We start from the raw sequence: 16,054 nt of genomic DNA, 5'->3' as shown, positions 1-16,054 counted from the left end.
CCTGTTCTCTATCTCCTGGCCACCAACCTCTCATAACCTTGATACATTTCCTCAACAACCATTTGCAATGTTTCCTGCATAAGGTTTCCTTTTATTCATCACCTAAATTGACTTCTTCTAACCAAAAAACTGCTTTCATGACCATTACCAGGACTTAGAAATGGTTCTGCTTCCGACTGAATAAGCACAATTTTATGCTGCTTTTAATGTTCAAGCTTCACGGGGAAGAGACTTCATAACATTTTACCCATGTTGGGATCTGAACCAAGGCCATGCAAACACATAAACCTCTGGGCTACTCCACCATCCCTGTGCAGTGAGAACCAGGAAGTTGTTCCATCAGATGCACATGGTCCTCTAGTCTTTCCTCAAACAGTAGTCTGCCTCACAGTCCCTGAACCACATTATTTTCCCTACTGCCAAGCTGTCTCTGCAGTGCTAAAGCCCTAAATAAAGCAAGTCTAGATTTCCTCAGGTTCTGAATCTCTGGTCTCCCTAGGGCTCCTTTTCAATTTAAATGGGCTTGTTTGTTACTATCAGAATTATATATATTCAGAGACTAAGCCTTAGTCTAATGGTCCTCATGTGATCTGTCCCTCCAGGAACAGAGGGGTAACTAGTGGACACTGCTGCATCAGTAACGTTATCATCAACGTTGCTTAAAAATATAAACTAAAACTGAGTTTTTTCAACATTAGTTATCACAACATTTGTTGTCACCACAGTTAGACATATTGCATGGATGGAATCAGTTGTCAGGAAGATAATGGACCATAAACTGCAGGAATTCTTTATAACATACATTCCCTGTCATTTCCTGCCAAAATCTCCACATTTCCTACAATATCATGTTGTCAAAGAAAGCAAGCTCATTAAAGAAATAATAAAATAATTGTCACGATTATTTTTCTAAATATTTTCTTAGTAGATGATCAAAGCTAAAAAGTCAAAAGCAGCAAGAGCTAAACTATCTAACTGCCAGATCATAGATATAACGTCATATCGGCCTGTGTTTATTTACAAGATACAATATTGTTAGGATAAACAGCTCTCCCCACAGGATAGGATCAGCTTACCCACCGAACAAGGTAAGAAAATTCCACAATTGTCAGCTGGGATTGCTACAAGACCGAACCTAGAATGGCGGTATTTCCGACCCCAGATTAATGACTGCAAGGGCTGGATGAAGCCCCAAACAAAGGGGACGCTCAACACCCCAGGGTCTCACTGTCCCACCATGGGAATGAGAAAGTGCCCATCCATGGAGAAAATCCCTGTCACTACCCCAGCAAATATACCTGTGACATAGAGCTGAATCTTCCTTTGTTGCTGCAGCTTAGTTTTAATGATAAATGTTAGAATATGAGAACAATCTGATTTACTATGCAGTATTTACATGAGCTTCACCTGTCAATGTACACCCATTACTTTATTTCACATCTACCAAAATAAATAAATCTTTCAGTTTGTGGGGCTAACAATGAACTTCATTTGCCTATCTCATCTACATCTCCATCAACATGCAGTCTGTCAACCTCCTCTGTCTCCATTGTCTCATCCTCTCTGTCCTGTTGCTAGTCAACCCTTTATTGTCCTCATCTCACCTTCTCCATGCACACCTATGCTACTGTTGCAAGTCAACCCTATCAACTCCAAGTACACCTACTCCTGTACACCTGTCTCACAGTCCCCAAACCACATTATTTTCCCCACGACCAAGCCCTACATAAAGCAAGTCTATATTTCCTCAGGTTCTGAATCTCTGGTCTCCCCGGGGGCTCCTTTTCAATTTAAATGGGCGTGTTTGTTACTATCAAACTTATACATATTCAGAGACTAAACATTAGTCTATTACTCTGCGAGTGAGTGAGTGAGTGAGTGAGTTAGTGAGATCCAGCAGGTGCCCCTACACCAGCCCTTACAGCAACACCAGGGCCAACCCTCAGTTATCCATACACCAACACCCACAAGGGGCTCAAGTGGCCCTAGTAATGTGACCCGTATATCTCCCAACTTGAGATGTCAGGCGTGTTTACACTGCTATAAATTGGTTTAAAGTGCTTCCTTTTGAACTTTGGCCACCCCATTGTGGGGGCCCTCCCTAACAGGATCAATGTCAAAATCTTGATAAAAATGCTGCAAGTGTTCATGACTGAAAATATTTAATCTGAGCTGACCTATTTTAACATTATTTATTGTGGTTTACCTCTCACCGGTATTTGTCTTTTAAACAAGCATTTTCTTTTAAACATCTTAAGTTCTGTTTTAAAATATTGTTTCTGTCAAATAAGGCCACTATTTTAAGTAGATCATACACTGTAATCCAAATGTTTTTTTCAATTGTCTATAGTTTATTGCCAAGCAAAGATCTTATGCAGTGTTCTTTAAATCTTTATTTTGATGAATGAGGCCATTATTTTAAAGATGTAATACATTCATAAGTTCATACTTTCAGAAGAGCTCATGGATTAATGTAAACAAAGATTTTAACTCACTTTCATGAAAAACCCAATCCAATCTGTCCATATCCTGGCTTTAAGCAGCTGTACAATTCTAACAAAGCTAATTACATATATATTATTTCTTTACTGGTATAGCATGACGTTAAACGTCAACCCAACTGAGATTGGGAGAACAGAAAGTATTACGACACTTCCGTTTCATTGTTAGCTTTGTGTGAGGGATGGAGTGTTCCAACAAATGCAAAGTGCCAACAGCTTGTTTTGAGGATTACTTGTATTACAGTTAATGCTTGCTTAATTGGTTTGTATTTATACGTAAGTAAGTGAGTGAGTGAGTTTAGTTTAACGCCGCTTTTAGCAATATTCCAGCAACAGCAGAGGACACCAGGAATAGACTTCACACATTGTACCCATGTCAAGAATAAAACTATTTACACATGAAATACTTGCATTTTATCTGATCTTATCCATTCAAAAATAAGTGTAAGGTCTCATTTTCATCAAAATAGGATTATATGATTAACTTCCTTTTTTTAGAAATAATGATCCAAATAGTATAGAAATTATTTGCTACCCCATGTACAACTTTAAACAAAAATAGAAGATCTGATTGTCCTAGGCCATTATTATTATTATACACATTTGTATTATTATATGTTTTGTTGCTCATCATATATATGTGATTTATTATATATCTTGTTTATGTAGTTTATAGAATATTGTCACTGTTTCTGTATGGAATTTTTGCACAATAAATTTTTATCTTTATCTATATTTTATCTTCATGATTTGATTATATCGAAATATGAATCAATTGTATAGTTACTGTTTCTTTCTAATGTAGTAATACAAAAAAGTTGAAGGAGTACAATTGAACCCAGCAGGTGAATATGATCTTTCATTGGTCACAGTTTACTTTCTCCATTTTACTTTACTGAGTGAGTGAGTGTGGTTTTATGGTGCTTTAAGCAATAATCTAGCAATATCAAGGAAGAAGGTGACACTTGCAAGGGGCAAGCTTCATTGTAGCCATAGCGGGAAACAAACCCAGACTTGACAAATTAATGCTTCAACCACTGGGTAACCCCCCTCCCAATTACTTCACTGAAATAATACAGTTTATAACATTGAAGAGAAAGCATTAAGCCTATAACCATTTTCAATTCAGTTTCATAATGTGGTGAGTATCGTACCATTTCCGTAGACTTCCGGCATTATCAACATAATGATGACTGTGTTTGTCTGTTGTGTTTCCCATCATCTGAAATAGAGGTGAAAAGAACAGTATCAAACAACTGATTCCATGTGGATTCCCCTGCCATGAAAAACAAACACTGACACCTTTATCATGGAACCTATTTCCCAAGAATACGATATAAACCTCCTAATGCCACTGGCTGTAGTTGTTCCATATTTCTGAAAATGGCAATGCTAATTATTCTAATGTTTAAAATAACGTTCATTTCATGAATATCTCAAGTGATAGAAGATTTTTATGTTTGTGATAGTGTGTAAAACTGTCAAGCTGGCCTAACTTCACAGGTGGGAGAAGTGTGGGTAAGCAGACAGATTTGGCGGCCATCTTGAAATCTCGATGATAAAACTCTTTTGCTTGTGAACGAGAACACAAACAGGAAAGATGGGGTCCAGAAGTAAACTGTTTATCTACAAACTGATTTTGTTTATATTTCGCAGGGATTTTCTGTACAAAGTTGGCAGGGAAACTTTTATTTGGCACAAATACCTTCCTGGCAAGGAGAATTATAGAGACTGAACTACCACCGAAAGTATGCCATACTTGTTAGCAAATGTAAACTTGGATGTAGGGATGGGATGAGTTTATGGGGGTCGTAATTGAATGAAATGGCTGTGCCCGATTCCAGGACTGACGTAGAGCTGATGAAACTGAATAGCCATCAGACCCTCAGACTGGCTATAGGAAACCAAGGAGGGCTGGCTGTTTCATCACAGTTCCTCTGTACATACATCAAACCCTCCAACCCAGCAGATGGAGAATGTAACTTTCCTTGTAAGATGGCTACTTAGTCTTGACTACAGTTATTTCCAAAGCTTTGAAATATGTACCCTATTTACTTCGTAACTGTTTTCAAGCAACGGGTGAGAAATATAGCCAATTTGCAAAATGTTCATTTTTTATGAGGGCAAAATGATATAAGTAGCTGCTTAAAATTATATACTTTTCACAAAAAATGTGTTGTCTCCAGAACTGGACACAATTTCATAACTATGAAGTACCTTAAAATAATTATTCCTATTTAAAATTTTGATTTTATCCTATTTCATATCAAATGTTTAAATTGTGTTAAAATGTAACTTTGTTCAGATTATCCATTTTATAAAAAATAAAACTATCCCAAATGAAGTCCAGATTTACTTCAAAGACACATACAGAACATGAGATCAGTTTACTGGAAGATAGAACATCACTAGAGCTAATGCGGGGGCTTGTCAGTGGGAGCTGTTGGAGTAAATGTTCACACCAGAACAGCCAGACATGAGTCCAGCTACCACTTCTGAACAATGAGGGGTGGTAGGGAAGCCTAGTGGTTAAGGCATTTGCTCATCAGGCTGAAGACCCCGGGTTTGATTCCCCACATGGGCACAATGTGTGAAGCCCCTTTCTGGTATCCCCTGCCATGATATTGCTGGAATATTGCTAAAGGCAGCATAAAACCAAACTCACTCACTCTGAACAATGAAGAGGATGAGGAAGAAAGAATATCACTTCAATTTAATACAGTAATAAAGGCAAAGAAACTTTGAGAATGAGGACTGACTGACTGACTGAGTTTGGTTTTATGCCGCTTTAGCAATATTCCAGCAGCATCACGGTGGGGGACACCAGAAATGAGCTTCACACATTGTACCCATGTGGGGATTCGAACCCAGGTCTTTGGCGTGACGAGCCAACCCTTTGACCATTAGGCTACCCCACCACCCCTTGAGAATGAGGAAGACATGCTGGTGGATTATGATGATGATGATGATGATGATGATGATGATGACGACGACGACACTGATGATAATGACAACATCGATCGATGATGATGATGGCCCTGAACATGAACTATTCTCATTTGTTGGAGTTTGTGAATGAGTATGTGTTACATTGAAATATCATATTAAATGACACAAAATTGTTATCAAAAACTCTTGGGAATCAAATCAGGACTTTTTTGGTATGATGGGTGAACACTTTAACCCCTGGGCTACCCTCTCTCTATCAAGTGACAGGGAGTACCAAAATGAAGTCCCATTTTCTACATTTTCTTAAATTACTTTTATGACATTTTGTAGAAATTTTGAACAGGTGACACCATAATAGCAAATTTAACACAACTAGCAAATTTTATCGTGCTTGAAAGAGAAACATTTGACTGATTTCTAACGAGAAAATGGTTCGACATTCCAGCATAAACATTTCAACACTGTAGTTCAGCAATACTCATAATGGAGGGGTCTGGAACAGAGGACATAAACAATTCCCTAAAATGCCTCCTCGTCTAATGCATTATGGAGATTCTGTAAACCAGAATCAAGGTCATAAAACCAAGGAAAGACAACCCATAAAAGTGAAAGAAGAAAACCAATAAAAAGAAATGTTAAAAGATTTCAATCAGGCTCCAAGTCTGACTGTCGAGAAGTAAGATTGTTCAGATAGAGACACCAGATAAAGTCTCTCGGTATTGTTTGCTGTGGTTTTCTCATTGTCTGTTTGATAAAAAAACTCGGTTTTATATTCGCAAAGATGTTCATCTGGTTTAGTGCTTGTTAACATGCAATGCTCTGGTTCTACTGCAATGATACTGCCATCAATGTGGCTTTACACTGGAAAACAGTTTGCACACATTTTTTATACATAGGGGTATCTGTATTCTGAATGGCAACTGTGTCGTGACATCAGTTTGGAATCATTATGCCTTGTATTTGAATTATTCTAAAATTTGCAACAGGTAACACCTCGGGGGTACAAGAAAACTAAAGAGAGTTCAAGAAAAACATTTTATCTACGAAAAATATGTTTGGTTGAAGAAAGCCTTTGTTGCACACTGATTACTCGATGACATATTGAGGAAAGTGTTCAATCAAAAATGCTCAAAATATTTATGAGGTTACATGACATTCTGAGATCCACAGTATTATCAATTAAGAAATTTAGTTTCCTACAAGAATTTAGGAAAACACAATGAAAAGACGAAACAAAACACTCACACATTAGGGCTGATGTAGATTAATTTTCAAATATCTAATTATTACTTTTTTTAAACAGCAAAATGGAAGGAATTGGTTTGGGTTTTCTCTTTCAAAAATATAGCAATATGATTAATCTGGTCATTTCCTTGAAAGTGAGCTGGATACAACCGACAGACACAAAATGATGTGCAAACAGCAGATTTCAATGGTTTGGGTTAGATGACAAACAAGGAATGAATCTATTCAGGTTTCTATCTGTTGACCAAACATTGAGAGAATGTAACCTACCACCCTTAACCCTCTTGTCTACAGTAAATGACAACACACACATACACATTTCTATAACAGCAGGTTTCATTGTATGATTAGTGACTAGTAATCTTGTAATTTTGTTGAAAAACATATCATTGAGACATAGTGTTGTTAGAATTTAATAATTAAACCAATAAAGTTCCTGAAAGTGTAAGTGTTCTGACTGCTCAAAGAAAAGAATAAAGGTCGTGCTCACTCTGCCAGACCCCTGTATCTGCTTATGAAACAATCATGTTTTGATAAAATAATTCTCTTCAAAAGCAGGTACCCTGTGCACACCCATGTATATTTCACTGTAAGATCATCAGTTCCTCCATCCTCCCTCCGATGGCATCTGCCTTATGTTTTTGTCATAAATGAGAAATAAGACATTACAAGGCAGAGGAAAAACTTCTCCAAACAACAATGCTCGCTTAAAGGCTGTTGCCTTCATCCCTAAAGACTTTCATGGGTTAGGAAAATAGGACTTAGAGAGGCACAAGCATGGAAAAATAGTTTCCTGACAACTTTGCTGACATGGCACTAAATCAGGGGACACAAATGGGATGGGTTGCTGTCACCATAGGGGTGTTTAGTTTTTTTTACAGACAATTACGCAGTTTGATAAATTTTGTTGACAAATTCTTCATACCCTAAAGATAACATCTGCAAAATATATCTCATATCCTGGACGTGAACTCATTTCTTCTGCTTGTGAATTGTGGAAAACGGTTCTCAGGAACTGCTGATAAAATCAAACAACTGAATATACTTGTCAATCTTCGCACATCTTACTTTGAATATTTTCTCAAACCCTTTCTTCAAACCCTTTGTTTGTCACTGATTTATCACTGACACACTTAGATATACACACACACACACTGGTTCCCATACCCACTAACTCTGATGATGTCTAAACACATATCCATCTGTTAATCACACACATGCACTTAACCTGTGAAGATCTGGGTTAGAATTGGTCATCAGCAACCCAAGGTTGTTGGAAGTGGCAACTAACGGGATCAGGTGGTCAGGCTCGCTGACTTGTTTAACACATGTCATTGTATCCCAAATGTGGACATCGATGCTCATGATGTTGATCACCCGGATTGTCTGGTCCAGACTTAAGTATTTACAGACCAATGCTATATAGCTGTAATATTGCTGAGTAAGCAAGTAACAACACATGCACTACTTACACACACGCACGCGCACACACGCACACACACACATGCACTCTTTCATTTCTGAAAGGTAAATTTAGATTGGTGGAAATATTAATCATATCAGTCATAATTTAAAACACAACTGAATCACCTTTATGCTACTTTTTACTTCGATCTGTTATTCCTGCACATATCTACTTCAATATCAGCACTTTATGCGTTTTTTCAGATGGCCATTTCCTAAGTTACAACAATGTAACCTTATCATATATGACATCCATTGACCAAAAACAGTAATCAGTACCTGCCAAACACATGCCACTATGATCATATATATGTCACAATTTGATACAAGTAGTTTAAAGTTAAGTCTTCAACAAAAATGTCATTTAAACAGGTGCATGCATATTGAGTTTAAAAATTTAAACATTTGTAGCAACTTTAACCAACAAAGTCATAAAAGCAACCCCTATGTTGGTGACTAGGGGTAGGAGGTGAGAAACGAGACCCTGTCATGGGAGACGTCTATAAATTGCCAGTACAAATCACCTCAATCTAGCGATTATGCCATTTCACGGTAGACCAAGTTTTAAAGAAAGCACAGCATTGAATTGAAGTAAAAACATCTGACAAAGGAGTACAGAGTGTGAGACATTATACAAGAAAGTGAAACACATGTTGAAATCTGAGTTGCCACGGAAACAAAGAGTTCCAGTCCATTAATTCTCTGCTTTAAATGGCTCCATTCCGTGAAGCAGTTGCTGACAGTATGAAATAGAAAAATTTTCACTGTGTTTGTTTTTCACTTTTTTCCTAACCTCTGACCTGTCGTTTCATATCTAAACAACAGGTGGAATATATACAGATGTCGAATCACCTGAGACATTTTTAACAACTTAACGTCTTTGTGAAGTGGTATTTCTTGATAAAAATAGAAAATATATTTCATTTCACTTCCTCAGTAAATGACTATGTTGGTTGGTTGATAGTGGTCTGTTGTGTGGGTTGTGGGTTGTTGGTTGTTCAACAAGTTTAGTGACTTTGTGGGCTGTTGGGTGGGTTAGGTGAGTTGGGTGAGATAGAGGGTTTTTAGGTGGGATGGGTAAGCTGGTGTGTTGTTAGGTGGGTTACTGAGATGTTGAATGGATTGGTTGATTGAGTGAGCTAGATTAACAAACAAGCATGTGGATATTAATAGTGAGGAGACTATCTGAGAAACATGTCTGAGGTTCTGACAACCTCTCATGACAAGCTGGGTACTGGGTGGTTTACCCCTAAATCACTACATACAGATCAGACAAAACAGGCAATCTGTCCTAGAATATCTCTGGGCATGTCTTGCCAGAGTGCTTCTCCCAATTCAACTCAATGCACCCTGTACCCCAAACTGCAACCGTCCACAGGTACCCACTGTATGATGCACTGATATCAAATACAGCCCCCACCGATATTGCTTCACAAAGAAAGGAAGAAGTAAAGGATTGTGTGCACTTTAAGGTTGAAACCCAAACAGGTGGGTGTGTTTGTGTGGATTAGATTTCACGAAACCTTGAACAAGTGAAATGATAAGAAATTGGATATTAATTTAGAAGTTGGGTCAGTCGTGGTTAACCATCTTACAGGTAATGGTTCATTGATCACTTTCTTAGCACAATGGAAGAAAACCAGCAGTTTATCTAAAAATTGATAGACAAACATGAAGTACTGCAGACCTATTCTGTCCAGGAAGACAAGCATGAGGTACTGAGACCTATTCTGTCCAGGGAGACAAGCATGGGGTACTGAGACCTATTCTGTCCAGGGAGACAAGCATGGGGTACTGAGACCTATTCTGTCCAGGGAGACAAGCATGGGGTACTGAGACCTATTCTGTCCAGGGAGACAAGCATGGGGTACTGAGACCTATTCTGTCCAGACAGACAAGCATGAGGTACTGAGACCTATTCTGTCCAGACAGACAAGCATGGGGTACTGGAGACCTATTCTGTCCTGAGAGACAAGCATGATGTACTGGGGACCTATTCTGTCCAGGTAGACAAGCATGAGGTACTGAGACCTATTCTGTCCAGGGAGACAAGCATGAGGTACTGGGACCTATTCTGTCCAGGGAGAGGTACTGGGACAAGCATGAGGTACTGAGACCTATTCTGTCCAGGGAGACAAGCATGAGGTACTGCAGACCTATTCTGTCCAGGGAGACAAGCATGAGGTACTGCAGACCTATTCTGTCCTGAGAGACAAGCATGAGGTACTGAGACCTATTCTGTCCTGAGAGACAAGCATGAGGTACTGGAGACCTATTCTGTCCTGAGAGACAAGCATGAGGTACATGAGACCTATTCTGTCCTGAGAGACAAGCATGAGGTACTGAGACCTATTCTGTCCTGAGAGACAAGCATGAGGTACTGAGACCTATTCTGTCCTGAGAGACAAGCATGAGGTACTGAGACCTATTCTGTCCTGAGAGACAAGCATGAGGTACTGAGACCTATTCTGTCCTGAGAGACAAGCATGAGGTACTGAGACCTATTCTGTCCTGAGAGACAAGCATGAGGTACTGAGACCTATTCTGTCCTGAGAGACAAGCATGAGGTACTGAGACCTATTCTGTCCTGAGAGACAAGCATGAGGTACTGAGACCTATTCTGTCCTGAGAGACAAGCATGAGGTACTGAGACCTATTCTGTCCAGGGAGACAAGCATGAGGTACTGAGACCTATTCTGTCCAGGGAGACAAGCATGAGGTACTGAGACCTATTCTGTCCAGGGAGACAAGCATGAGGTACTGAGACCTATTCTGTCCAGGGAGACAAGCATGAGGTACTGAGACCTATTCTGTCCAGGGAGACAAGCATGGGGTACTGCAGACCTATTCTGTCCAAGGGGGTAGAGACAAGGGAGACATGAGGTACTGAGACCTATTCTGTCCAGGGAGACAAGCATGAGGTACTGTCCAGACCTATTTCTGTCCAGGGAGACAAGCATGAGGTACTGAGACCTATTCTGTCCAGGGAGACAAGCATGAGGTACTGAGACCTATTCTGTCCAGGGAGACAAGCATGAGGTACTGAGACCTATTCTGTCCAGGAGACAAGCATGAGGGTACTGAGACCTATTCTGTCCAGGGAGACAAGCATGAGGTACTGAGACCTATTCTGTCCAGGGAGACAAGCATGAGGTACTGAGACCTATTCTGTCCAGGGAGACAAGCATGAGGTACTGAGACCTATTCTGTCCAGAGAGACAAGCATGAGGTACTGAGACCTATTCTGTCCAGAGAGACAAGCATGAGGTACTGAGACCTATTCTGTCCTGGGAGACAAGCATGAGAGACCTATTCTGTCCTGACAAGCATGAGGTACTGGGGACCTATTCTGTCCTGAGAGACAAGCATGAGGTACTGAGACCTATTCTGTCCTGAGAGACAAGCATGGGGTACTGAGACCTATTCTGTCCAGGGAGACAAGCATGGGGTACTGAGACCTATTCTGTCCTGAGAGACAAGCATGAGGTACTGAGACCTATTCTGTCCTGAGAGACAAGCATGGGGTACTGAGACCTATTCTGTCCAGGGAGACAAGCATGAGGTACTGAGACCTATTCTGTCCAGGGAGACAAGCATGGGGTACTGAGACCTATTCTGTCCAGGGAGACAAGCATGAGGTACTGAGACCTATTCTGTCCTGGAGACAAGCACTGAGGTACTGAGACCTATTCTGTCCTGAGAGACAAGCATGAGGTACTGAGACCTATTCTGTCCAGGGAGACAAGCATGAGGTACTGAGACCTATTCTGTCCTGAGAGACAAGCATGAGGTACTGAGACCTATTCTGTCCAGGGAGACAAGCATTGGGTACTGAGACCTATTCTGTCCTGAGAGACAAGCATGAGGTACTGAGACCTATTCTGTCCAGGGAGACAAGCATGAGGTACTGAGACCTATTCTGTCCTGAGAGACAAGCATGAGGTACTGAGACCTATTCTGTCCAGGGAGACAAGCATGAGGTACTGAGACCTATTCTGTCCAGGGAGACAAGCATGAGGTACTGAGACCTATTCTGTCCAGGGAGACAAGCATGGGGTACTGAGACCTATTCTGTCCTGAGAGACAAGCATGAGGTACTGAGACCTATTCTGTCCAGGGAGACAAGCATGAGGTACTGAGACCTATTCTGTCCAGGGAGACAAGCATGGGGTACTGAGACCTATTCTGTCCAGGGAGACAAGCATGAGGTACTGAGACCTATTCTGTCCTGAGAGACAAGCATGAGGTACTGAGACCTATTTTGTCCTGAGAGACAAGCATGAGGTACTGGGGACCTATTCTGTCCTGAGAGACAAGCATGAGGTACTGAGACCTATTCTGTCCTGAGAGACAAGCATGGGGTACTGAGACCTATTTTGTCCTGAGACACAAGCATGCGGTACTGAGACCTATTCTGTCCAGATAGACAAGCATGAGGTACTGAGACCTAAGAATATACGATACTATCTCTATGCAAAGTAAAATGAAAAACTTATAACGACACCTCAGACATCACAAATGCATTAAGATTAAGTGAATCTTAACTGCCCAGCAGACCTACATTAACCGTAAAAGACACTTATTGTACTTCAAAGAGAAGTCTGATTGAGCAGTGAAGCACACATGGAGGAAGAACCCGATGAGCATCAAGGAGTATGTATCTATCATGTGACCACACGTGGTGGGCTATCTTTACACACTGCTAACAAGGGATGGTGGTTCTCTGTCGGATGTGCCAACATCTTTATTACATCTTATCTGTATCATTAACACCAATTTAACACCATTTCACCCATCCTGCACCATGACTGTAGAATATATATATATATATATTTATGAAGCCAAAACCAAGATTACCAAGTCGAGCCATCTCTAATGAATGCCAGTGGAAAATATGTAGAAAACAAAACCAATCTTGATTATGAAAAAGCAAGTCCAGCCAGGCTCTATAGTGTGACCGAGGAATATAAGTATTTCAAGAAAACCAAACCCATTCCAGATAAAAACAATCAAATCTAGCCAGGTCCTTTGTATGACCGTGGAATATATGTATTTAAAGGATACAAAGCAGATCTAGTTATGAAAAACATCTTAATCAGGATCAGGAAAATATACTAGTATTCATAGGAGCAAAATGTTTTTTGTAATAAAAGATTTCATGGACTACAAATGTATATGTTAGTCTAGGGTTCTACACACTGTCAATGTACTTGTAGGACAAGCACAGAAGAGAATCCATTTAAATAATAACAACATGGCATAACAGATGTACTGTAGCAATATGAATAGATCAGATGTTCTTTGTCTTTTGCCACCATAGAGCTGGAATACTGCTGAGTGCGGCATTAAACAACAACCAAACCAATCTTTGTCTTCTTCAGCACAGTATATACCAGGTGGACATACCACACCATGCTGGACAATCAGTAGTTTTATAGCTTAGATGTAAAACAGTGACATAAAAATGTGCATAATTAGCACATCTAGTACATATTTTACAATTTCATAATATCAATTTTATAATTACAACTGACGATAATAAAAATCACAACCACGAAATCTTAAACATGTATTTAATATAATGAACTAACAGGCATATGTCTTGACATCAGGTTGATTAAGGCTATGACAATGGTACAATGGTGGGAGCCCCACTTTGTTTACAGAGTTACATCCCTTAGCCATGCCATAACTCTTTGATCCTGAGTTTAATCCCTGGTTCTTCCTTACCATGCTTCTAGACTGGCCTGCACCATATTCATTCTTGTGGATTCCACCATATCAGGGGTTCCTCCCACAGTTAGTTGCCATGCCATAACTGATGTTCATTTCTAAGAGGCGGTAAATGGAACGGAATCACTGACCATTACAATAGCACCTCAGTAGTGCTGATACAATAACGCTAGTTACAACGCCCCAGTAGTCTAGAGTATAGTACCGCTATATTGTAAGAGATATCCGTTTCACATCCCTTCAGTCAATATTTGGGCAATATACGCCATCGGAAGAAATATGAGTATCAGGGAATGTTGTTGTGTTCTGACTTTTATGATGATACACAACCCTAGTTAGGTTTAAGTGAGGTTTTTTTGTTGGGTTTCGTTTTAGCTTACTGATATAAACACCTTCATAAATCAGTTTAACATCCTTCCCAGATGCTGTAACTAACTGGTAACATGCGTACATGTACCTTGGTGCCAGTGACATTGAATACGGAACTGTGTGATAAAGAATTTATACACCAAGAGTCCAGCTGCTGGATCAGGGTGTTATATACTGAAAAACATGTCACACATACTTAATATATTTGTGGTTAATTTGTTGCATTGCCGACTCATGAGCACAGTTTCATAAAAATATCCCCAAAATAGTCAACCTTACATTTTAGCATTTATCAATAAAACCTAAAAAAACAACATGAACTGACTGTGACAGTTTAAAACAAATAATTTAGTGCAAATTCCTGTCTTTTTTGTTTTATACGTTCAACAAAATAGAATCAAACAATTGTTTTCTCTTTATGTTATGAGCCACCTTCTGCATATCTTTTCTTAAGGATCAATGTACTATGTCAACTACCAGAAATGTAGTTTATATCTTAATTTTAGTAAGTTTGCCATCTGACCAATTTATATGAATTTGAATATATAAGTTTCCAACTACAAACTGCAACTGTTAACTATTTTCAATATAAACTGATCAGGGCCCAGTACAAAAAATGTGAGCTTAGGGCTATGGTGGACATAATAACGCCCATACTTTAACATATGCTTACGATAGTCGTAGGGTTAAGACAGGTCTACCAAAGAAAACTTTCCCACTGTGTAGAAAAACGCAGAAAAGCCCACATTAATCGTGGAATTAGCAACATAAACATAATACCTCGCTACTGAAACAGTAAAAACGGCAACTTTAAATCGCTAACACTGCATCATAAAATGAGGAGCCCGCAACTTCGATTTTGGCGCATGCGCACATGGAAAAGGAAGTCTCGACCGCATGTTGACATTTTCCAGCTTGGACAAAAGTTACATTCCTTTTTAAGTATTTCTGTTGTGTTATTTGACATTTATGATCATGATACTTGTGTTTAGTTTACTTTCCATTCGTATGAAACGTTTGACAGCAATTATTTCGACATATTTAATACTTTTCTACGCGAGGCGATTCACGGTTGCTCGGAAATTGGATAGAAGCCCTGATCGTAATGCGCATGCGCATGCGCAGTAGAGGTCAAAGTTCGCTGATATAAAAATGTTGCAGTTTCATAGTTTTTCGTTGCCGTTTTTTACTGTTTCAGTAGCGAGGTCATGTGTTTATGTTGCTATTTCCACGATTAATGTGGGCTTTGCTGTGTTTTTCTGTACAGTGGGAAAGTTTTCTTTGGTAGGCCTGTAAGAACACTTAGGGAAATAGTGCTCAAATGCAGTCTCTGGTGATTACAGTTAACAGAAACAAATACATCCTTTTCATTCAGTGGGGTGGATTGGTAGCCTCGTGATTAAAGGGTTTGTTCAACATGCAGGAGTCCAGGATCAATTCGTCACATGGGAAATTACAATGTGTGAAGCCCAGTGCTGCCGACCCCTACTATAATATTGCTGGAATATTTTTTAAAGCATCATAAACCTCAATTGACTCACTCACTCACTACTTTTCTGAAAGGACAGTCAGCATATTCAACATCTATTTTTGAAGCAATACGTAACAATGCCATGGAAAATAGTATTGAAAAGGTCAGAAGCACAAAGTATATTTTGCCCCACTTAAACCAATTGGTAAACCATTATATAACAAGAGTGATATAATACTGTAATATATACTACTCAAAACAAACAACACCCTTATATGGAAGGCTGTGAGCTGCAATATCGACCATAATGGATGAACTACAG

The sequence above is a fragment of the Haliotis rubra genome, unplaced genomic scaffold, assembly GCF_003918875.1.
Source record: "Haliotis rubra isolate DU_JTF1 unplaced genomic scaffold, ASM391887v1 Scf19, whole genome shotgun sequence".
Lineage (NCBI taxonomy): Eukaryota > Metazoa > Mollusca > Gastropoda > Lepetellida > Haliotidae > Haliotis > Haliotis rubra.
This window is presented reverse-complemented; position numbering follows the sequence as displayed.